At 41.7% G+C, this 26,284-nt stretch overlaps 1 long non-coding RNA gene across 3 annotated transcripts in view; it reads right to left on the minus strand.

Moving 5' to 3' along the window:
• LOC144589574 (uncharacterized) overlaps window positions 1-25,981 on the minus strand; it is a 37,301-nt gene extending 11,320 nt beyond the window's left edge. For all 3 annotated transcript variants that reach the window (XR_013545753.1, XR_013545752.1, XR_013545754.1), the window contains exon 1: window positions 25,910-25,981. This is a non-coding gene — a long non-coding RNA (uncharacterized LOC144589574). The remainder of the gene's footprint in view (window positions 1-25,909) is intronic.
• Between the last annotated feature and the right edge of the window lie 303 nt (window positions 25,982-26,284).

Below are 26,284 nucleotides of genomic sequence, written 5' to 3' on the forward strand. Positions count from 1 at the left end.
AAAAATTTAGGTGGATAAACGGATCAGTATGCCACAATCCCTAAAGAAAAATGAAGCCAAAGTTAATAAGCAGGATTATTACTTCCTGCAATTTTATATTAGAAGTCCCATCAGGCTGACATACAGAGCCTTACTTACTATGGATATTTCCTTATTTGGTAGAATAGTCATTCCACCACATTATAATTATATCGTTAGCACATCTCATTAATGCTGTTTCGCAGCCTGAGAGATGTCACAGATTTTTTCTGACCTTAGAAATCACATGAGGAACATTTTGGAACTCACATTCCGTGTCTCTTCAAAAGTTTGAATCAATCACATGTAGGTTTCAGAAGTAGCAAAGTGAAGACCACTAGCTAAAGAGATGGCCAAAATATTGGAGCCTCAGCTTCAGGATCTGTCCTTCCAGGGAGCACTCAGGGTTTATTTCCTTCAGAATGGATAGGTTTGATCTCCTTGCAGTCCAGGGGACTCTCAAGAGTCTCCTCCAGCACCACATTTCAAAAGCATCAATTATTCAGCAGTCAGTCTTCTTTATGGTCCAGCTCCCACTTCCATAAGCACTATACGGTGGTATATAATCTGCACGCTTTGTTTTATTGTCTTTGTTCTCATTTGATTTAGGCTCTCGGTGAGGAATTTTCAAGCCCTACAGGATTCCTCACTCTCAGACAAAGGTAAGATAAAAAGTGCTGATTTTCTTATCAGGGTGTTCATAACTTGCACAAACTTTCTGCACAAAACCAATGTATTTTTATGTGTAATATGTAAAATATGGACTGCAGGAACAAATTAGTCCTGATTTTGAAAAATGCAGAGTTGATTACAGCGATGCAAGATACATTGTTCCTATTCTAATGGCAGAAGTAATTCATTAAGGAATTAATCTCTAGCTTTCATATAATGAATGCTGAGATCAGTTTAGAAGGTTCTGTTAAAGACAATTCAGCAACCTCCCTCATAGACAGAGGGAATGCTATAGACATAGTATATCTTGACTTCAGCAAAACTTTTGGCAAAATGCCCCATGATATCCTGATTAGCAGGCTAACTAGGCATGGGCTGGATAAAACAACTGTCAGGTGGATACACAATTGGCTACAGAATTTTATTTGGAGGTTGATGATTAAATTGGAAGGAGGTAACAAGTGGGGTACCCCAGGGCTCAATCCCGGCCCCAATGCTCTTCAACATTTTTATTAATGACCTGGATGAGGGGGTGGGGGATGCTAATCAAATTTGTGGATGACACAAAATTGGGTGGAATATCTGATACCCTGGAAGACAGAAACAAAATTCAAAATGATTTAGATAGGCTTGAGCCTACTGGCTGAAAACAACAGAATGAAATTGAACAGGCATGAGTACAAGGCACTACACCTGGGGGGGGGGCTCAGTTACAAAATGGCAGAATACCTGGGTCAGCAATAATATGAGCAAGAAGGATCTTGGAATCGTTATAGATCACAAATATGAGAGCCAACAGTGTGATGGGGCTACAAGAAAGACAAATGCTATTTGAGGTTGCATTAACAGTCTCAAATTTTGTGGAGGTACTAGTTCCCCTCTATTCAACACTGGTTAGGCCACACCTTGGGTACTGTGTCCCGATCTAGACACCACACTTTAAGAAGGATGCTGACAAACTGGAACAAGTTCAAAGGAGGGCAACAAGGATGATCTGGGGGCTGGAAACCAAGCCATAGGTGGAAAGACTGAAAAAAACTGGGCCTATTTTGCCTTGACAAACGGAGAGCAGATTTGATAGCACTTTTCAAATACTTGAAAGGCTGTCATACATAGGGTTTCCAGATACATGGGTACCAAAAGGAGGACATAGAAAGCCAAAAAAGCAGGACAGAGGTGGATATATTGGTTTCGGGGCTCCATGATCAGGGTGAGTTGGGGGGCGTGTCACTTTTGGAATTAGGTTTTGGGGAGAATAGCTCTTTGATCATGGAGCAATAGCATGACCATTCAACCTACTCAGTCTTGAAAGGTCAAGACTGGGAAAGTTACATTAAAAAACAAAATACAGTGGTGCCTCACTTAACGGACGTCCCGTTTAACAACGAAACCGCATAGCAATGAAGATTTTGCGATCGCAAAAGTGATCGCATTGCAATGTTCCCTATGGGGGAAAATCGCTTTCCAATGATCGGTTCGCTGTTTCGCTTATCGATCATCGCATAGCGATGATTTTCCAACAGCTGATCGGCGGTTCCAAAATGGCCACGGGTTAAAAAAATGGCCACCCGCTGTGTTTAGGGACGGATTCCTCACTTACCAGGCAGCAAAAATGGCCACCGTATGGAGGATTTTCGCTTTAAGGTGAGTTTTAAGCCCATAGGAATGCATTGAAGGGTTTTCAGTGCATTCCTATGGGCTTTTTAAAATCGCATAGCGACGAAATCACTTTGCAGCGATTTTTGCTGCACGGATTAACGTCGCTATGTGAGGCACCACTGTAATAATCAATGATCAAACAAAATATAAGAACTACTAAAACAAAGTACACTAAGAAATCACATTAATAAAAGCATAATAAAGTGAAATAAAAAGTTTTTAAAAGTTGTGTAACAGATTTAAAATACTTTTTATAAAAACTAGAAGAAGAAAAAACAGGGTATGGATTTCTCTCTGCTTGAGAAATGCAAAGGGTGGAGAAAATCCCTCCCTCCCTAAATTTTCTACAACCTTACCTTTAAGCAAGCTTGATGAAGCCACCCATCCTCTTCGTTTTCACATAACATTTCCATAACATGCCACAGCTCCTTGCAACTAATGGATGAATCACCAGAATCTTGGCTGCACAATCCAGCACATGACCGGATATGTGACAAAGGCACACAAAGCTTAGCAGTTTGTGCAGTTAGTTCCAGCAAATGATGCAACCCCGATTCCAACACCAACAGGATTCTGGCCACTGAATGATTAGAAGGAAGACCAGGAATTTGAGTGTTGGCAAAAGAAGGGTAGGCAGGCAATATATTGTGGTATTTCAAAGACATTTTTATTTGATCCATGAATGTTCATGGATCAAAATCCACTTCCTCACATTGAATTCAAATGGTTAGTCTTTTTTTTTGCCTACCTACCACACTTTTTATCAAGAAACTGAGATAGAACCAAGACAGTTTTCTTTGGAATGAGGACTCGGAAGTTCCCCCTTCCCAGGAAGCACCTGGAAAACAGACTCAGCAGGAACTTCTGAATAGCTCAGTGGTTTAGGTATCTGGCCTCTAATCATTCAATGGTCAGAATCTTGTTGGCTAGAGGTTCAGAGTTCAATTGCCCACTGTGCATCCTTGACATCAGCTGGACTTGATTATCCATTTGGCCCATTCTAGCTCTGCAGTTCTGAGATTATTATTATATACCTTTGACTTCCTTTCATGCTGGAGACACGCAGTTGATGACCTACAGGCCATGTGCATTTTTCCTGATGCGTCTCCAAATCTAGTTTACCAATGCACCCTTTTTCTGTCATGCTGCAAACTGCCATTGCTACAGTCTTCAGCTTCCCAAAGGGACCCTTTTAGCTCTAAGATTAAGGATACATGTAACTCGGTTGCTCCCCCACCACCACCCAGGCAAAATGCAGGATAATTCTGTTCAAGCTATAAACTCACATTTTTATCTTCTAAACTAGCATGGGCAATTTAAAGCAAGGTGTTTGTCCTTCCATTTGATGACATTTAAGGGGTGAGGGGGGCGCGCATAACACAATTGCCCCTTTAGAAAGCTGCTTAAATGGTTCCAGGAAAGGAGATGGGAAACATTTGAAAAGTTCTTTTAAAAGATCATATTAAATATATGTGTTTCCTCGTTCGTATATACAAGACGCCTCACTGCTTTCCATGCTGAGCTGCCTAATGACAAGTTCTGTTTCACTTTTATCCAGGCTGTTGCAGTTATCGAAAGTAGCTCTCTATAAATAGAGAGTCATTTTGCATTTCAGAGCCAATATTAAAGAGCAGGCAGGCTAAGAAAATAGGGGAGATTTGGGGGCATTTTCTTGAATGTCCAATTATGGGTCAAGTTCACTGTGTCGCTTACCAATATTCCTTCCTTGTTTTGCTGATGTTTTCCCTTTCCTTCCAAGGGGATAATCTAGCCTTCTAAGTCTTCTCCTCCCTGTATTTGAGAAGGCTTTCACGGCTGGGATCTAATGGTTGTTGTGGGTTTTTCAGGCTCTTTCGCCGTGTTCTGAAGGTTGTTCTTCCTAACGTTTTGCCAGTCTCTGTGGCCGTCCTCTGAAAAACCCACAACAACCATCTTCTCCTCCACCTCCTTTACTAAAGGGTGCTTTTTAAAAAATGAATCAAGAGAATGGCCAAGGAGGAAAAATTAAAGAGAACCAAGAATGAACAAGAAGCACAGAGCACTTAAAATGCAGAGCACTGAAATAGATTGATCACCTAATGAGAAATCAAGAGTACAGATTGCTAGGGCAGCTCATTCAAGGTAAAGTTCATGGGAACAGAAGCGCAAGAAGAAAAAATAATGTATTGGTTGACCATCTCAAGAGACTGGTTTGGAGGCCACACAACACTTCTGTTTAGGGCTGGTGTATCTGAAGTCAAAATAACCATGGTGATATTTAATGTCCAGCAGGAGGAGGAGAGGAGGGGAGGGGATAAGCTGTGTGTATATGCGGGCATATACAAGTACAGGCACGCCTCCCAGCCCATCAGCCAATACCAGAGGTAGCCACTGGAGCAAAAAAGGTTGCACATATCTCTTTTAACTGAAAGTGTTGTGTATAGAACCTAGCAATTTTTGCAAATAAAGCATGTGCTTCACCACTGACCTCTAGACTTAGGTGGGTTGGTGTTCAGATCTAATCACATTCTCCAGCACTGACGCACACCTGCATGAACATCCATGCTCCTTCCCTAACTAAACACCCAATACCTGGGTATTGAGGGGGGAAACACCTGGACTTATGGAACTCAAATTCCTATGTTTATCTTTTGAATACTAACCTTTAGTGCAACCATGTGGAAAGCTGAATACATTGTCCCCTCACCGGAACAATGCCTCCATCTTTTCTTCCAATACTTACCTATCTTTCCACATGTTATTTTTAAAATAAGCATTTTCAAACATCTGGCTACTCCTTTTTAGGTTCTTTCTTCAACTTGGTTGATTCAAAACCATGTCTCCGGTCATTTGGCTCCATTGGTAACACAAGCACTTTGCCCAGTGACCTTTCCCCATTTTATCTCAGAAAATACGATGGCTTAAAATAGTCTGGGGCTGCATCACCCACCTGCAGAAGAAACCTCTGAAGCTGTTCTGTTTCTGTGCCATGAAAAAAAAGGGGGGGCATGATAATGGACATTAAAACAAACTGAAACAGGAGGGACAAAACAGAAGATTTGAACATCTTCAGAAATAAAATTTTAAAAGCTCATGCTAGGGTTAAAGAAAATTTTCCAGCCGATCATATTATTTTGTTTTGTTCAAGGTTGTCACTTCCGTTTATTAGAAATGTTCATACCTGTTCAGTTTAATAGAGAATTTATCCTAGACGTGATGGTTCCAGATTAGAAATGGGCACAAATGGATTTCTGCTCGGTCATCCCAGGTTGTTGGTGTGGCTCCCCAACTAGCTTCCCCACTCACAACTGGAGCACGCTGCTCAATCCCTCCTCATTGTGCAATCTTTCATTCCTGGCAGGAGCACAGCTTTCACTTCTACACCTCCCCCAGCAGTTGCCCACTCAGATGAGAAGGCAGGGCAAGGATTCCTGCAGCACTGCCTTTAAGAGGTCAGCTGCTGGAGGAGGCAGAGAAGGGAAATCTGTGCTCCTGCTAGGGCTGGAAGATCGCACGATAAGGAGGTAATGAGCAGTGCACATTGGCTTCTAAGGGGGGGAGCCGGCCAAGGAGGCAGGAAACATGAGACACCTGGGGTGTCATGCCAATGACTCAGGATGACCTGGCAAGAAGTGATTCATGCCCATCTCTGTTCCAAAAGTTTTAGCAATACAGGCAACCTGATATGTGAAAGACCTCTCGAATTCTGAAACCCTTATACACTACCACTGATTTCCGCTTTGTTTCACCAGCCTGTTACTCTTAACTATATCTCTGCTGATCAGGGTTGGGGACTCATTATCAAGTTGGACTTGAGTCACACTGGCAACTTGACTCAGACGTGACTTGGTTGTTGTTGTTTTTTCAATAACTCATACTCGACTCACAACTTGGAACCCACCCACCACCCATCTTTTTTTCTGGGGAAAAGAGCCTGACTTAATAGGGACTCAGATTTGGGACTCAGGACTTGGTATCAAAGATGCAGACTTGGGACTTGGGCCCTCATACTTGGGACTCAAAAACTTGCAGCAACATCCCAGGTGTTCATATGCATGCACAAAGATACAGAAACCTGTTAAAATTTTGCTTTAATTCAAAATTAAGCCTGAAACCCAATGCACATTCATCTCAGGAAACAAGTCCCACTAATAATAATAATAATAATAATAATAATAATAATAATAATAATAATAATAATAATAATAATAATAATAATAATAATAATAATAATAATAATAATAATAATAATAATAATAATAATAATAATAATAATAATAATAATGTGCAGTCAAGGCAATTCTGACTTATGGTGACCCTTTTCAGGGTTTTCCAGGTAGAGAATATTCAAAAGTGGTTTGGCCTTCTCAGCAGTAGTTCCTCGTCTCTGGAATAACTTACCTCCGGAGATTCGCGCTGCACCCTCGCTGGATACTTTTAAGAACCAACTAAAAACATGGATGTTTAGGCAGGCCTTCACTTCCAGTTAATTCCTGTCCTCTTTCCTTTTTTTCTCTCTCTCTCTTTATTTGATTTATTTTAATTTTTCCCATCTTATAGAATCATCTAATTAGTTAATTGTTATAATTTTTTTAGAACTTGTTATCATTTGTTGTAAGCCGCCTAGAGTGGTCAAAATGACTAGATCGGCAGGGTATGAATACAATAAATAAATAAATAAATAAAATAAAAAATAAAAAAATCCCCTTCTTCTGGGTGAGCCCTGGACCTCTGCAGTTTGCCTAAGGCCACACAAGCTGTGCATAATCCTAGGGGCACAGTGGGCAGTTGAACTCCCAACCTTTGGGTCTACAGCCAGATACCTAAACCACTCAGCTATCCAGCCCACAGTTAGGTGCAACAAAGCGAAAGAGAGAGAAAGATGCACTAAATTCCCTATACAGCTAATACAGTCTGCCTCTTAATAATGTTTGGTTGTGGACTGCATAATTTTATTTAGTTCAGCCCTAATTCAGGGCCATCTTAAGGTACTCGGATCGCTGTGGTGTATTGTGTCTCATGGACCATTGGTTCCACCTCACATTTTATAACAGAGACACATGCGCACACATATCATGTACCATACATGCAGAGAGATAGTGAGTTAGTTTTATGACAGTAATGTAAAGCTGGACTTCACTTGAACATTAAGAAGACAAAAATTATAACTGCAGAAAATCTACACAACTTAAATGTTGACAATGAAGACACTGAAAGGTTTTGTATGCCTTGGTTCAATAGCAATCCAAATGGAGAGCACAGCCAAGAAATCATAAGGAGACTTTGAAGGGCAGCAATGAAGGGATCAGAAATGATCATCAAGTGTAAGGATATGTCCCTAGAGACTAAGACCAAGATCATCCACACTATTGTATTTCCGATCACCATGTATGAGCGTGAAAGCTGGACAGGAAAGAAAGATAGCAGGGGGGGAAATTTGATTTGTTTGAAATATGGTGCTGGAGAAGAGACTTGCAGATATTGGAAAAGTGAACAAGTGGGTCCTAGAGCAAATCAAGTCCAAACTATCTCTCAAAACAAAAAAATAATAATAATGAGACCAAGGCTGACCTATTTGGGGCAAGATTCTCTAGAAAAGACAATAATACTGGGAAAGGTTGAAGGCAGCAGGAAAAGAGGAAGACCAAATATGAATGCAAAGCTTATATTTAGAGAGCTTTGTTTTCTGATTGGTGATTGGGAGGCAACCATGGACTTAATTTGCAAGTCTGCTTGGCAAGGCATGTGTCTCTGAGGGAACCTCTTTGCAGGAAGGAAAACAGGTTTATCAGACAGAGAGAGAAAGAAAGACATCTCCCCTTAGCTTGAGGATGAGCAACTGTGCCCTTCAGATATTGTTGGGCTGTACTTGCCAGTAGCCCTACACAGCCCAGCTAATGATGAGGAATGCTATCCATTCCAGTTCAAATACATCTCAAAGGTTACAGCTGCCTACATCTGCTGGAGCTGCCGTGACTGATCATAACAAGATGTATATTTAAAGAAAGTGGACCTTTAAAATGCAGAGAGGTTTATGTTACTATTTGAGAAAGGCACTCATTATACTTTGGCGAAAAGCAACTGAATTTTAAAATAATTTGTATTAATCCAGATTAACACTTCCGATGCTAGCAAGTCATAAATGTTAAAAATACACATAGATGCTTGGGTTTAATGAGAGGGGTAGAAAGATTCCATCTGGAGATTGCTGATTGTTCCTGCTATCTCTGATGCAGGCTATGACAAAGGAGTAGAAAAATATTTAAAAGTTTTGAAGAAGTATAGGAATGTAGTTTTTTTTAAAAAAAATGCTGCCTTGGGAATTCTGGCAAGTTATAATCTTAAAAACATTAATTTGCACATCCCGAAAACAAATAAGCTAAAATGTTGTTGCACCGTTAAGTGAAAAGTATAAGTTTTAACAGTGAATTGCTATAAATTAAGAAATCATATGACTCGGCATGCAACAGGTAATGCCTATGGAGATTTCTTACCTTAGAATAATTCACCCCCAAAAGTTACACTTTTTGCATAAATGCTCAACAGGATTTTAGGAATTATATTCAAATACGACTCCACCCATTTCCATTTCTAAAAAATCAGAGTAAGTATTAATGGATTAATGCATATGGTAGGGACATGGTGGTGGTGTGGGTTAAACCACAGAAGCTTCTGTGCTGCAAGGTCAGAAGACCTGCAGTGATAAGATCGAATCCACGCGGCAGAGTGAGCTCCCATTGCTTGTCCCAGCTCCTGCCAACCTAGCTGTTTAAAAGCATGTAAAAAGGCAAGTACTGTAGATAAATAGGTACCACCTCGGTGGGAAGGTCACGGCGTTCCATGTCTAGTCGCGCTGGCCATGTGACCACGGAAACTGTCCTTGGACAAATGCTGGCTCTACGGCATGAAGATAGGGATGAGCACTGTGCCCTAGAGTCGGACACGGCTGGACAAAATGTCAAGGGGAACCTTTACCTTTATTTAATGCATATAAGGCAAATGGGATGTGATGGTCCTTCTCTTCATGATTTGGTGAATTTTTATCCAATGGAAGGGAGCTCCACGGCTGTGATGCAGCCAAGGACAGTTCTCCTGTCAGCCTCCATCCTTTGGGACTTCTAGTGTGAACACTAGATGTGCATTTCCCACCCGTATGTCTGTGACAAAAAAGGGAGGATCTGTTGAATATCTTCCATTCATCCGTGTATCTAGATAGTATCAGTTCCCAGACTTGATGATATTAGGCATTCAAGAGAAAATTGGACCACCATCTGTCTCATCTGCTTTTATTTGGATTCCTGGCCTGAGCAGGGGGTTGGACTTGATGGCCTTAGAGGCCCCTTCCAACTCCATCATTCTATGAGTCTATGTTTCTATGCAGAAGGAGGGCATTTAGACTGTTATGTAAATTACTCCCATGGTCACTGGTTATGCTGGCTTGAGTGTTCTGTTGTTGTAATCCAAAAAATAAGAAACGCTCCTTATCTCTTTTAAACAGACATTTTCATTCTTTGCCATTTCATCCCCACACCACACTTAACAACCGTAGAGCCTTCCAGCTGCTTTTACTTTCCTGGTATGTTACAGTGAAAAATAAGCAAACACATCTAGTAATCCTCATTGATTTTAAGGTATATAAATAGATATATTTTTCTGAATATGTGAGTTATGGCTCTGTCAGTACAACAATAAATCAGAGCTTGCTTCTACTGTGTGGATGAGGAAGCATTGTTTTCTATAGCAGATAATATTTTTAAAGTGTTTTTTTTAATGAAGGTGTGTAGGTGTGTATTTGTCCTTGTCCATAATTCAAAAGAAAAAAATAAGAAAAAAGAAAGGATGTTCTAGCGCACAGCTTTAGCTTCACTGGAAGCAGACCTTGAAAGTAACTGGGTAGAAGTAACATACCAAAGTCTGTTACTTTGAGGTAAGAAATAATATAACTTACAACATTGTGTTTTACTTCTTAATAATAGGTACTATTACTTAAGTCTAGTGAGAAACACCTGCTTACTCTCAAAAGTTACTGTTTACAGGCATTTTGAGGGACCTTTTGATATGAATTTTTCAGGTTTCAGATCGTTCTTCAATCAGCCCTGGGTGACAAGGGAAGGACCTGCTGGATAGCTCAGTGGTTTAATTGAGGGTTTGATACTTCACTGTGCCTCCTTGACAGAGGCTGGGCTTGACAATCCACTTGATCCCTTCCAGGTCTTCAGTTCTATTTTCTGGTCTTGTCTCTTTTATCGTCATTTAAAAAAAAATTAAGGTGCAATATCAGAAATGGTCATTAGAGGGGAACAGGGAGTATTTCCCTATACAGTGGTGCCTCGCTTAGCGATATTAATTCATTCTGAAAAAATCGCTGCTAAGCGATAACATCGCTAAGCAAAAATAAAAAGCCCATAGAAACGCATTAAAACACGATTAATGCATTCCTATGGGCTCAAAACTCACCTTTAGCGAAGATCCTCCATAGTGCCGCCATTTTCGGTGCCTCTAAAGCGAGGAATCCATGCCTGAAAACAGTGGGTGACCATTTTGTTTACCCGGCAGCCATTTTGAAACCACCGATCAGCTGGCCGAAAATGGGGGCTTTGCAATGATCACTTCGCTGCGATCATCGCAAAGCGAAAATACTCCATAGGGAACATCGCAAAGTGATCGCTTTTGCGATCGCAAAAACAGCGTCGCTAAGCAATTTCGTCACTATACGGAGCGATCGCTATACAAGGCACCACTGTATTTTGCTAGCCTGTTGCTAAAAACAGCACAACCTGCAAAACAGCTTCATAACAATAATCTGCAACACAGCAAATTGCTTTTGAAATGGGAGCAAGAATAATGGAAGCAGCAAGAAATAATGACCAATGCTTTGAGCTGCTGTTAAGAGATAATATTCTGAGTTCTCACAAGGACCAGCAGAAGTGTTTGCCAGTGTCTCTTGCCTGCTCTTCTCTGACCCCCGCCTCCTGGACCTGTAGAGCCATGGATTTTGCCTGCCCATGCCAATTGTAGCTACGCCACTCTAATCATTAACACAGAGGCAAATGGGGTGATCTCATCCTGTCTCTAATCTAGCCCATAAATTCTGGGTCAAAGAAACTCCACAGACAGAAAACGTTTAGGTCCGTCTTAAGCGCTGGCACTATTTAAACCCCGTATTGTACTGATTGTTTTCAGTGACATTTTTAATTAACTGCTTTGATAAAGGGCTTGAGCCAAATGGGAAGGCGATCTCCTGTCATTCTCATGGACCATCCTAATCTTCTACCACTAATTGGAAAGTGGTCAATACAGAACTCATTTTCCAGTCCCTGTCAAATTTCATTAATCCCTTGGAGTTTTAGTGAGGGGAATCTCTAATTTTTCTGAGAGAACAGGAAAGTGGGGTTGTTAGACATTTTTTTCCACATTAATATGTCTGATGTCAAGTCAAGGATCAGCACAGCAGCCAGAAATGTGGATTGGAAACCTTGCGAACCACTCACTAATGAGTGCAGAAATAATGAGAAATGAACAGACGTGCAAAAACGCAAACAGGCATGAATGTGTCAAGCCAAGACACGTGCAGTGAGGGCCAAAAATGAAAGTCAAAATGAAATACTGAGCAACGCCAGTAAAAGCTGCCTCTGTTTTCGACAACTTCCAAAGAATGCAGCAAAATGAATGGCCCTTGGATTGGGAACACCACTGAAAACAGTTTCAGTATGTCCATTGCCCTCCCAACCCCAGAATAAAGACGTGAGACAAGAATTATGGATTAAAACACGGGCCACACTTTATTAAGCATAATCAATGTTGCCATCCTTTGGCAAAGGGGGGGTCCTGCCCTAGTGCAGAATCAGGTTAAAGCACAGAGGTCTCAAAGGACCCCTTAAGCAACAAATGGGCGAGTCCCTGGCCCCAAGTTTTCGTGGTCTTAAAGACAGCAGGAGACTGGCCAGCCACAATTTGACCACCCCTGGACCTTAAGCCAGTTTCTCCTTGTTGACTGTTGATCCGGTTGTGGCCCCAACATATCTTTCCCCCCCAAGCACTGTAATCACATGATCTGCAGCTGATCGTCGGGTTTTCAAAATGGCTCCCCGCTGTGCAAAATGGCTCCCTGCTGTGTTCAGGATGGATTCTTCACAAGACAGGCAACAGAAAATGGCTGCCCTATGGAGGATCTTCACTGGACGGTGAGGTATTTCACCTATTGGAACACATTAACCAGTGTTTAATGCATTTCAATGGGTTTTTTACTTTCACCTTCTGTCCTATCTAGGCCCTCTTTCTCTTCTTTCTTTTCTTATTTATTTATTTATTTGGAGCTAAGCTAATAAATTCCCCACGCTTTGATTGCACCACAGCGTGACCCACGCGGTCACGACCCCCCTTTTCTCGAAACTACCTACTCCCCACAATAATGTTGTTAGCCACCTAGAGTGGTCCTGACACAACCAGATAGGCGGGATATAAATAAAATAAATAAATAAATCATCATCATCATCATCATCATCATCTATAAAATTAAAATAAATTAATTAATATTAATCAAATCTACAAGAGGGGTTAGAGGAATATTATAAATAATAGCACGGATTAATTAAAGTTCAGCAATCAGACCATAGGAGGTAGCTGATGTCTGGCTCAGGAGTCAAAACAGCACAGAGCAGCAGAGCTCTATCCTTCACTGATGCCAAGAAAGACGAGGGCAGGGAGAGGGGGGAACGTCCCTTAAATAACCTAACACTCCCCCCTCTCGCCCAACTGATCTCGCGAGACAGAGGGTCTTGAGTTATCCAGGGAGGGAGGCAAAGGCGAGCCGCGCTGTTGTAGCTTTGGCTCAGCAGCGGCTTGATCATTGCAGTCTTCCGACCCAACCTTGGGTCCCCAGATGTTCTTGGACTGCAACTCCCAGAAATCTTAACCAGCACAGCTAGTGGTGAAGGCTTCTGGCAGTTTTCATCCAAGAACATCTGGGCATCCAAGGTTGGGAACCACTGCTCTCGATGTTAAGATCACCATGTCACAGTGAACAAATTTTCTAGGGACATGAAAATTTCACAGTAACTCAAATTCATCTCGTTTTTTTCTTGTATTCCTCCAACTTTTGCCTGCAGCTTGTGTTGTATCAGGAAGCAAGGCTTCACTTTTTCTTTACACTTTGAAATGTATTGCCATTTGTTTGCCTCCCCTGTTGATTAAAATGTTGTGCATAGTTTCTTCCAACTCTATGCCTTTTTTGCACTTGGTATTTTAAAACGAATGTATTGCTCCACGCACCCTTCCTTTCTTCAAAACACCCTGTTCTTTTCCATTCCTCATCGTCCAACACACCTCATGATTGTCTCCATATGCAATTCATTAATTCATCTGATACAGGTAAGGTAAAGGTAAAGATTCCCCTTGACATTTAGTCCAGTTGTGTCTGACTCTAGGGGGCGGTGCTCATTCCTATCTCCAAGCCGCAGAGCCAGCGCTTGTCCGAAGACAGTTTCCGTGGTCACGTTCTCAGCGCAACTAGACACGGGACGCCGTGACCTTCCCACCGAGGTAGTACCTATTTATCTACTCGCATTTACATGCTTTCAAACTCCTAGGTTGGCAGGAGCTGGGACAAGCGATGGGGGCTCACTCCGTCACATGGATTCGATCTTACGACTGCTGGTCTCCTGACCTTGCAGCACAGAGGCTTCTGCGGTTTAACCCAGAGCACCACCACATCCCCTCCTGATAGAGGTACTTGATTGTACTTCACCCCTATATTTCAGGGACAGGCAGACAGAGATCTATCTGTTTCTGGAAGGTTCATGGTAGATCAGAAGCTGCAATCATTTGACAACAGAGACAAGAACAAGGAAGAAGTTTTTTTCTGCCTAAATTTTTGGGTGCTGTCAAGTAAATCCTTTTTCAAGATTTTCTTAGGTAGATAATACGCAGAGGTGCTTTCCAATCCCCTTCTTTGGGGGGGGGGTGTCCTGTGATTGTGCAGCTTGCCCAGGGCCACGCAGGCCGGAGCCACCCAATTTACTTCTTCTTTAAGCCGGTTACTTGACGTCATGTACACACTTTGCCTAATAATAGGGCCAGTTTTCGAGAACATTGAAGCGATGCACTTGAGAACCTATGAGCCCACCAGAGTCAAACTAAAGTTGATTTAATCCTGCTTCATTGTTTCTGCCATCCTCTGGACCTCGAAGAACAAACCTCACTTATTATTGCTCTCAGCTAGCATGTAAAGGAGGTAGACAAGGTGCATCCCCTGACCCAGATGTTTGGCCCAAACACATTTTCCTTCTAGATGAGTAGTTAGAACATTCTGTTGATTTACACAGGTGAATCTGGTCTAATTGACCTTTCCAGCTAAGGTCATTTATTTTGAAAGAACTAAGGGGTTATTCACCCATTTTTTCCCCATCTGCAACTCCACTCCGGCAATTTTCCTTGAACACTCCAACTATTCGCTTTTCATTAAGGCCCTTATATGTTTCACGGGTGTTTATGGCAGGTATGGCAAAATTTCAGGTGGCTGCTTCTAGCTGTGTATTTTTAAATGCAAAAATTAATAATAATTAAACGGCACGTTATGCTTTGCTCGCCTCCTTTGTAACATCTAGAAGGTCATGAAGATGTGACAAAATGTTGTTAGTCTTCCTTTCAAGTTGTAGTGGTACCACAGTTTGAATCTGTGAGAAGGGAGCTTATAAAGGCATACAAAAAGTTGCTTTCATCAAGCTGCTGGCTAGCAAAGTCCACATTGCAGCAGCTACACTATAATCTGGGACTGGCCATTTACAGTGACACAAAATGGGAATATTGGGGGGGGGGGAGAGAGGTTGGAAAATGCACCTTCTTTCCTTTCAAAAGGAGCAATATCCAGTGATAAACACCGGCAGCTTCAGGCTTCCTGTATTGATCCACTCCGACATAACACCCACGAGATTGCCAGGGACTGTCGTTTTTTTGTGCTCTTGTAAATCTTGTTTTTTCTTTTTGTTTGAAGGGCACGTAGCATTTAGCACTCCGTTTGGTTTAGAACAACCCCTTTTGTTCCCTTGCCTTGGGTGGAAAACAGGTGCAAGAGTGCAAGAAATTGCAGGCATTTGTTTGCTATGGGAACTCTGTGCTAAGCCTGAATGTGAAAAATCCCCATTTCCTGCTAGTCTGTGTTCTATATTGGACAAAACACTAAAAGGAAAACAAAAAAAAAGGTATGAAATAGTTTCCACGGGGTTCTTTGATAACCCTTCCCTCTCCAACTGCTTCAACCGCCAGTAGTCATCCTGCGCTCAGTGTGCTGCCATACACGGAGACATTCAGGGGTCATTTCTGCAGTCATAAGCAGCCGTTCGTCCACTCATCGAGGCCTATAAGGAGTTGTTTGAGTTTTATCCACGGACAGTCCAGGAGGGCTCGGGTTTTTCTATGTGAATATGTAGCACTTGTAAGTTCTATGGGGCTATTTGCAGACTGTTGATGAATCTTGCGAACACAATTTCACAAAACAAATCTCTTCTTATTTGCATTCATAGAACAGACAACGTGAACAGTTATAACAACAACAAAATGCTACGATTTGTATGCCCAAGTCCTTGGTAATAACACCACTAGAGAAGCTGCTTATAGAATTTGAAAAGTTAACATCTCCTTTTGATTTCAAATTCAGACAAAAGATCCGGACTGGTTCGGCAAGCCATAAAACAGAAGAATCTTCAAAACCCTAAGATAAAATATCAATACAACTGTATACAATTCATGAATACAACTGTATTCAATTCATGAATTTTTGCCTCCAGCACAAGCATATGAAAATTATATCTAAACCAAATTGGCAAGAGCCTTAATAATCCAACTGGCAACAGCAACTCCAATCTCTTCAGCTCTCCCACTCTTTATGAGATTCAAACCTCTTACTCACAGCCCTTCTCATTCTTAGTTCCATCCCTTTGGGCTGAACCAATATTTCACCGGGATTATAAATGGATGCAAGGCTGTAACTGCAGATGAGTCAAGAGCAGGCTGCTCATATGCAAAGGATGCAGATTATGTGGCCAAATCCTAGCTGTGCATCTCATGATTTTTCAAAGTAGCAGCTTATATTTCACACATAAAAATTCAGTGTCATTATAGAAGCAAATGTATTTACTAGCGAAATAAATAACACTCACTAAATTGTTCGGACGCATTCATTTGGACTATTTCGGCCTCAATAAGGTAACTTCAGACTCCATGATATTCCTTGATTCCAGCTGAGAGTGGATCAAGGGACCCTTTTTTAAATCAAATGCTCTGTAATCTGCGCAGATTATCTGGGCACAAAGTTAGAATCCTGTTTCTTTGAGAACCAACCCACATACTCAGCAAGAACAGAACAACCACTGATTGATGAAAAAGGAGGCAAAGAAACCTTTCAGTGTTTCTAATCCTTTAAAATCCATGAGACGAAGCCATCTGCAACATTTAGTGCAATTTCCATTATTCGTGCTTTGCATAATCGGCACAATTTTGTTTCATTTGTACGGGGAAATGAATTACTGCATTCTTTTGTTGTGAGTGTTAGGAAATACAACCAGTCTCTCTTTAATGCTAGGCCTCATTGGGGGAGCATGCTCTGAACCTGCTAGTAACTTTCACAAGAAATTCAGTTTGGAGGAAGAAATGATGAGACGGAACTGTATGACACACCAGTATATTAGATTACAGTGTTAGTTGTTCCATTCAGTGCATCAATACAATTGCTGTATGCTTTGATGTGTGTTGATAAAAGTTTGTCCAAAAAGAGGAGTAATGATATATTTGCAGTTTATTGCCCTCAAGTGAGGCAAGCACATATAGACGTCTCGAATATTTAAATTCTCTTTTACTGCCCAGTGTTATTATTGGCTATCAAATCACTTCTGGCTCTGAAGAGTTTTTACGGTACTTGCGATGTTCAAGGAGCGGTTTATCATTGTCTCCACAACCACCCTGATAAATTTCTGTGCTCCAACAGAGATTTGATTCCAGGCCTGACATTCTATCTGCCACATCATATCAGCTCTCATCGTCATTGATAACATCCACTAAATGTTGTCCCTTTCAGAATTTTCTTTTAAGTGACAACAGCTGTCTCCAGAATGAAGAGGGAGCTTCCCAAACAGTTATGCTTTTTATTGATGTGCATATTAAAGCAAATGGACGTTGTTTTGCCCTAAATGGATTATTTTAGAATACTCCCATTTTAGCCTCTATTTTTTCCTCAGGTTCCTTGCAAAGGCACTTTGCAAACCAGCCACTTATAATTTTTTTTAGCCTATTTTTTTAGCCTATTCTCTTCGCAATTTACATCTTAAGTGCTTCCAATAGCAAAATAATCAGATTTTTCTGAGGAAAGGTCTCTAATGCAGGCTGGAGAAAATGGGATACAACACTACAGGTAGATGGGAAATCCATCAGCTTTTGGCTTGTAATTTACCCAGTGTGTGCCTCCTGGCTCCAAATAGAAATGCAAAGACGATTGGAAATCTGAAATCTGGATTTCTGATGCACTCACAAAAGGAGAAACTACCTAAGGAAAATATCAGATTTGAAAGTGCATGGAAAAATGTAGAAATAAAAAGCACGCTTAAACATGGTTTGTTCAATAAAAATGTACACAGAAGTACAGTGGTGCCCCTCAAGACGATGATATCCATTCCATTGAAATCGCTGTTTAGCGAAAACATCGTCTTGCAAAAAGTGTTTCCCCACTGGAATGCATTGAAATCCGTTTAATGTGTTCCAATGGGGAAAATAGTCATTGTTTTGCGAAAATCACCCATACGGAAGCCATTTTGCAAGGTGCCAATCAGCTGTAAAAATTGCTGTCTTGCGAAGCATCGGTCCCGAAAACACCCGTTTTGCGAAGATTGCCCGTAGGGAAGCCATTTTGCAGAGCCGCCAATCAGCTGTAAAAATCATCTTGCGAAGCATTGGTCCCGGGGGAAAAAACGTCTTGCGAAACACAGACCGAAACATTGTCCAGCAGAAAACACCCATAGGAAACACTGTTTTGCGAAGCGCAATGGCGATTGCAAAACCTCATCGTCATGCGGATTCATCGTTTTGGGGTGTAATTGTCTTGCGAGGTACCACTGTATTGATGCTTGGAAGTAACCCTTTATGAGTAATTTTAGTTTCAAGTAACTAGTTACTTTTTGAGTCATAAGTAGTGCAACTAATAGTCAAACTGTTACTCTTCTGGAATAACCTTTCAGTTAAGTGTAAAAAGTAACAGCTAGTTACTTTCAAAAGAGGGCATTTTGTGGAATTCTTTGGATGTTTTGCTTTGAACAATTCCTGTTTTTACAGTTCTCTTATTAATCCTAAATGACAAGCAAAATAACCTTTGTTTCAGTCTTTTATAAATATCTCCATGGTCCAAATATCAGAACTGGCCACAAGAGGGAACGCGACAGTGTTTCTCTGTAGTCTCCTACCCCACATGCTGGAAATGACAAACGCAATCTGCACAAATGTTGCCCGGAGCAATAATCATGATAACAGGGACCTGGAGGCCAAGGAACAAGGAAAAAATGCAGCAAGCGGCTTTTAAAATGAGAAGAACGTGCTAAAGGGGGCAGATCTGATGGGGCCTGAGTTGGAATGAGCTTGGTGGTGTGAAAAAGAGAACTCCAACAAGGTCCAGAGGCGTGATCATGCAACACTAATTCAGTGGTTGCCTTTCTCAAACTCAATACCCTTTTATAATAGCCAAGTAATGTGAGACTCCCCTGCCACATTTGCAGGAAAAAGCCATTGTCACCATTCTCAACACGGCAGCGCCATTGATGATTCTGTGCTCGCCCTCCTACTTCTCCTGCTGCCAATTCCACCATCACCATCATTTCATAATTGGGAAGGGGGAAGTGACAGGTTAGAGAGAAGAGAAGGCAAAGAACTTCAAAGATGGGCCCTCTCATCTATCGGGTAAAGAGGGGCTCCATTCATCATGAATGTGTCGATCGTCAAGCTAAGGCTGAAGGGGAAAGAGCTGGTAGCTGCTACTAATTTAAGTCAATACACCAAGAACTTTCCCCTTCAGCTATTCATAGGGGCTGGGTAGGAAATGAGCTTCACCGTGGCAGCAAATAGGATGTGCTGAAGAGAAGGAGGTGGGAAAAATTCAGTTAAAGCTTAAAAATTGATTAAAACTGAGGGCTGAGCTAAAACCAATCAGTCGGGCTGTGTTTGTGTGTCAATGTGGGTGTGTGAGTTCCCATACATGTCTTCCCCATTATCCTCCTGCTATTATTTTCCTTAAACTAAATCATTCGGATAATTGCAGCAAAAGGTGCCTGCATTAACTATAAAATGTTTCTCTCGCAGCCACTAGGAAAGAAACAACCACATTCTCTCAGGAGACAACACGCTTTATCATGAGCTGAGCAAAAATTGCAAGTAGAATCAACCAGTTGCTGCTGTCGGCCGATTTGGCACTCCTCCTCAAGAAAGTGAAAGAGAAGCGGAAGGAAGGAAGCAAGGAAGGAAGGAGCCAATAACAGCCCTTTTGCAGTAATCTTTGTTTCAGTTAGCACAATTTTACCAGAGAGAGCTATTATGTTCCTTTGCCTCAGCCCAAACGACAGCCATGCCCCAATATCTTCTGCATTCTGTGAGAATTTCACCCTAATGTTCCCCTTGTGGTAATTTGAGCTTGCTTACGGCTCACCACTGTTGCCATAGACTGCAACTCATTGTGGGTGACCACTTTCAAGAAATCTTCATGGAGCTGAAATCCTATGAGGAAAAAAAAGAGATTGTACCACATGCATGGCAAACACACACGAGATGTGCTTCGACACCCAAAGGTTTGTGAAAAATTAAAAAAAAACTAGTTCGTCTTGTGGGTGCTACATGACTATTTCTGCTACAATTTGCTGCATGTATGGTGGTTTTAAAGATGTACCATTCTTCATCAGTTTCCAAATGGCATTAGAGTTTGCGTATCCAGGATGAAAGCGTTTCTATATCTCTGCTTCATAGTCTATATGATGCAGAGCCTTTGACCATGTGGCTCATGAGAAGTTATGGGTTGGTTGAATACAAATGAGTGTGGGTCAGCCTTTGATTGCCCTGACATGTAACCTGTATTGTAGGCAAGAAGCTACAGTTCGGATAGATTATGGAGAGACAGAATTGTTTCTTATAGGCAAAGGAGTCAGATAATGGTGCATTTTATCTTCCTAATTGTTAGATGTGAATGCAGAACATATACAGAAAGCTGGACTAGATTCAGAAAGCGGAGGCATGAAAATTGGTCAAAGAAACATCAGAAATTTAAGATATGCAGATGACACTATCTTTCTAGCAGAAACCTGCAATGACTTGAAATGACTGTTAGGGAAAAAGAAAGAAGGACGTTTTTTAAAATACTCCCCCAAAATAACCCCACAGTGTTTTCAGGTGTCTGTAATCACTTTCAGCTGAGAACGAATGGCTTCTATTGAACATGATGAAAATGAAAGAAATGGCTAGCCAATGCTCAATATTTTGGACATTCCAAGGCATTATGAGTCTTCTAGTTTTGTGAACCTGGTAGATTCCCTATATGGAGCATAAAAGGCAGGGAGACTACCAGACCCATAATGCCTTTAAATTCATATAGAACCTGGCTTCACCAAGCCACTTCCTCCATCTACTTCATGTCTGAGAGAAGCCATTACTTCTCAACTGAAAGTGATTACAGACCTCTGAAAGGACTAGGGAGGTGGCTAAAGCCCCCCACAAGTCTGACTGGGAAAATTTCTGCAAATGCCTGTGAGTTGTAGTCCAGGACTTCTGAAAATCCTATGCCGAATTTTGGGCATCTCAACAGGCCAGGCAAAATGGCTTCTGCCCTTCCTGGAGGAAAGAGAAGGCCAAGGAGAGAGTTCTAGAATTGTATTGGCAGGTGGGAGTAGCAGAGGATGCAAAAATCACCAGAATCTATTATATCTGTTGTCCACCCCTGAAGTCCAAATCTTGAGTGGAAAAGAAAAATGCCCATCCATTTCTATTCTTTGCTTCATTCCTCAAGGATGATTTCCAGCACCAGTTCTTACCACATCTTAGAAGTAACTAGTTAGAAACGATATAGTTTCTTGTATCTAGTTACTTTAGATAATGTGTGATGTAACACATAATTACTAAGTTACCTTTTAGATGTAATGAATAACACCTACGTTACTTAAATGTAAGAGTAACAGCCCTTTAAGAAAAGGCATTGCAAAGTCTTTTAGTGGCATTTTGCCAGGAAGTTTCCAGATTTGTCATTCTCTTATCAGGGACGTGGTGGCACTGCGGGCTAAACCGCAGAAGCCTGTGCTGCAGGGTCAGAAGACCAGCAGTCGTAAGATCGAATCCACATGACGCAATGAGCTCCCGTCGCTTGTCCCAGCTCCTGCCAACCTAGCGGTTTGAAAGCATGCAAATGCAAGTAGATAAATAGGTACCATCTTGGTGGGAAGGTAACAGCGTTCCGTGTCTAAATCACACTGGCCATGTGACCAGGGATGATTGTCTTCGGACAAAACGCTGGCTCTATGGCTTGGAAATGGGGATGAGCACCACCCCCTAGAGTCGAACGCGACTGGACAAAAATTGTCAAGGGGAACCTTTACCTTTACCTATCAGTCCTAAGTGGCAAGGGAAAATTTATTTGGTTTTTCTTTTGTTTATAAATATTTCCAAGTTGCAATATCAGAGTCAGCCACTTGATGGCAGGTACTGTATTTTTCTGATCCGCCAGTGATAGCAATGCACCACATTGAAAATGTGCAATGCAATAAATTGTTCAGTGGTTGGAGCAATGATAACCACGGTGACAACTGGGCTGTCAAAAAAGTAAAGGATAATACAACGCCGTACAATGCTTATCACAATATGTTTCTTTCAAAACTTAATACTCCAAGGGATGGCTCTTCCCTGACCTTGTTGCATGTCTTCTTCCAGCTTTTACCATTTCTTGCTTCTATTTCTATGAGTTGTCATGAGGATCTGTTACTCAGAACAAACTCTCATTTCTATTGCTTTCTCCCACTTCTGAGAAAGCACTTGTGAGCTCAAGAAGGATATACATTTTGCGTTCTCACCACTCAAGAGTCTCAGAGACTCACTGCTCCTGCTGAAAGGAACAAAGGCCATGAAACCAGCTTACGTAGAGACAATCTCCCAAGCTTGAAGGACTGCAACTAGATATTATTCATGTGGCCTACTAGAGCCTCTTCCATAAACCTTTAGTTGGGGCTTAAGGTATCTGCCCTCTCCAGTTCTCCTCTCCCGGAAGATAATATTTAACAACAGAGCTTGGAAAAGTAACTTTTCCAGCAGCATGCAGCATAAAGAAGTCAAGGATTGCTAGTGCAATGAAGAAGCTCATTCAAGCACTGCTTATCAACTCCTTGTCTATGACACCAGGGCATCTTGTTGAGCCACTGGGGTTACTAGCTGTTCATAGAATTGTCTTCCAATGTTCTCCTCCTTGGCAAGCAGACTATTGACTAAATGTGATTTGTTGTGTTAGGCTATAAACTCAAAACCTACAAGAAGCTACGACAGCAGCCCTTGACCTGGCATTTGCTCCCACAAAATGCCTGAGCAAGAGGTACAGGTATGTCTATTTTTAATCTATCACCTTGTAGTATAGGTTCCCAGTATCTTGTACTGGATTATTGTCAGTTCCCAGTGTGTTGTGCTGTGTATAGTGATGGACTAGGACTCTTGAGAACTGGGTTTGAATCCCTGCTCAGCCATGGAAACTCACTGGGGGAGTGGAACTGGTAAAGGTAAAGGTTCCCCTTGACAATTTTTGTCCAGTCGTGTCCGACTTGAGGGCGCGGTGCTCATCCCCATTTCCAAGCCGTAGAGCCAGCGTTTGTCCATAGACAGTTTCTGTGGTCACGTGGCCAGCGCGACTAGACACGGAACGCCATTACCTTCCCACCGAGGTGGTCCCTATTTATCTACTCACATTTTACATGCTTTTGAACTGCTAAGTTGGCAGGAGCTGGGACAAGCGACGGGAGCTCACTCCGTTGCATGGATTTGAAATGCTGATCTTACGACCTTTGCGGTTTAACCCGCAGCGCCACCACGTCCCACAGAACTGGTAAAACCACTCCTCAAAAATCTCACTTACCTTGGAAGCCCTATTAGGGTCACTATAAGTCAGTTCCGACTTGATGGCATATGGCATTTATAAACATCTGCATCGGTGCTGAAGGAAGGATCCAAATTACACAAAGATCTTTTGAATGCACCCATTATTTTAGAGCATAGGTGGTTTGCGACTGGGTTGGAGGCAGCTCTGTGAGATTTGGTTTTAAAGGAAAATCTAAACAAAATATCAGGTAAGTTTCCATCCATTCCAAGCAGAAAGAAACATGCTAAATCACCGTAATAACAATCTTTGGTATCTGAGCCATATTTATCAGGGTGGGGGGCAGGAAAATGTGTCTCAGTAGCCCATGACTGAAGAATAGCTAACTCCATACAATAAATTCAACCATGCTTTATCCTATTCAGCTTTTCAGCTTCACAATAGCTGGAACAGCAGAGTAAACTTATTTCCTAGGTTTGCTGTCTATTTCCATGTTGTGATGATATATTTTCCCCTCTCTATGATTAAGAAAAAAGGATATAGCCATCAGAATATGTGCAAAAATGGTAATCTAAAAATGTAACAAAGAAAAAGTAGTTTATCACTTTGCTATCAAAACCAAAAGAGCATTTTCACCCTTTCGCCTTGCATCTCGGATAAAGCTTCTCCGGTAATAACCGCAGAGCTGTAACGACCTAAAAACAAAATTGCTTTTACTAGGGGAAATAGCTGGAATCCAAGAAGACTAGGGATGATTATTATTCTTAGGGTGCAAAATTATGTTCTTTTCTGGAACTGATCCCAGGCCGGAGTATGCCTAATGGCGAGAAGGCAATTAGTGCCTGAAAGGTTTTGTAGCATGACATCACAGGAAACACAGAGAGAACGGCATTCTAAACAACAGTGTTACATTACCAAGAAAGGCAGTCCTGTGAAACTGGTGCACAAAGACTTCCATTTAGGGGTTGGGGTTAAAGCATTCTGGGCTTACATTACTATCTGGCATGCTTCAGCCATATACCCAAGGCCTGGCTTTAGCCACCTTTTTTGAGCATTTTGTTAATGTATTCTCAGGACATAAGCAGAGTTACGAGATATCAGGTTGCAAAGACACTATAATAGTGAGAGAGTAAAATTCAACTTAGTCTATTTACAAATATATAGAGAGAGCATAGACTTTCAACTGGCAGCATAACATGACATGATACAATACATAGCATAGAAATAAGTGATCTGACTTACAACCGATACGATGTCCCCTTTACACATGCCTTTTATACCTTCTTGGGACCAATCACAAAATACATTACTTCATTTCACATTTACATAAGGTTCCATCGTTTTCTCCAGCTGTACATCAAGTCTTAAACTTTGGTACCCACCTGAATCCACTTAGTACATGACTCAGGTTAAAATCAGCCATTTTACTTTTTACTATACAAAGAAAGCTGACCGCTGAAGAATTGATGCTTTTGAATTGTGGTGCTGGAGGAGGCTGTTGAGAGTCCCCTGGATTGTAAGGAGAAAAAAACCTATCCGTTCTAAAGGAAATCAACCCTGAGTGCTCATTGGAAGGACAGATCCTGAAGCTGAGGCTCCAATACTTTGGCCATCTCCTGAGAAGAGAAATCTTCATGGAAAAGACCCTGATGTTGGGAAAGAGTGAAGGCAAGAGGAGAAGGGGACGACAGCGGATGAGATGGTTGGACAGTGTCATTGAAGCTACCAACATGAATTTCACCCAACTCCAGGAGGCAGTGGAAGACAGGAGGGCCTGGCGTGCTCTGGTCCATGGGGTCCCGAAGAGTTGGACATGACTAAACGACTAAACAACAACAATACAACAGTTATATTTAATACATATTCAGATCAAAATCTCAACAACCTCTTCATTTCCCTTGACTTAGCATGGGCCCTGGGTATTACCACATGCTGTACACACATGTCTTAAGATCTATAAGAGTCCCATTTCATTACAGCAGGAATTCATGCACCTGTGACCATAAACAAGAGCTCACGGTCCTCATATACATTGTTTGTTACAGACATATTATTTATTTATTTCTATCTATCTGTTTTGTTGATTCTATATTGCCCAGTTAGTGACAAACAGAGACGGGCAAGAACCAGCCATTCGGCACAGTTCATTTATCAGCCACACAGCTGATATGCGGTTCAGCACTCCTCCCCCTCCATCGGGCCTCCACTCATGAGGCAGCATTCTGGTGTCCCTGATGGAGAGATGGATTGGCCATTTCCTGGCTGAAGCCATTACCCTCAAGGCTCACTGGAATGGCTTTGATGGTCCTCCTGCTACATTTCAGCATTCCTCATATTTTCTACCCATCCTGTTGATGCTGTGTGCTGAGTCAAGTTCCCAAGATCTTGGCCTCTGCGGCTGAAAACAGGTCTGCAATAGGAATCTAGATCTCCTTTACAATTGTTCATTTGCCATGCATTCCGCCCCCCCCCCCAATTTAAAAGCTGGTTGTTTACCAGTTTGCTCTCTATTGGTGCTCTTCGGGTTCCCTGGAGCATCATTTCATGACAATCGCTGTATAAAGCCAGATATGACGTCAGTGGGTACAAGGAGATTCAGGGAGTGCTCAGATATTTAAGAAGGAAGTTAATTAATGATCTGATATTGGGGATATGGTGGGGGCGAGGGCAGGTGTCCCCACTCTGTGCAAATAACCCAAAGGAGACAAATTCAAGTGAAAGGGCAGAGACAAAAGTACATTGACCTTTTTGTGTTTGCAGAAGGCTCCCCTTCTGAGATTTGAGAAAAGCATCAAAGAAATGAGAAAATGTTTAACTAGCTCAGCCAAAGCACCACTGAAAGTAAATGTTAACTCCCCAGAGTTGTTAAGC

Source organism: Pogona vitticeps, chromosome 5 (genome assembly GCF_051106095.1).
Source record: "Pogona vitticeps strain Pit_001003342236 chromosome 5, PviZW2.1, whole genome shotgun sequence".
NCBI classification, from domain to species: domain Eukaryota; kingdom Metazoa; phylum Chordata; class Lepidosauria; order Squamata; family Agamidae; genus Pogona; species Pogona vitticeps.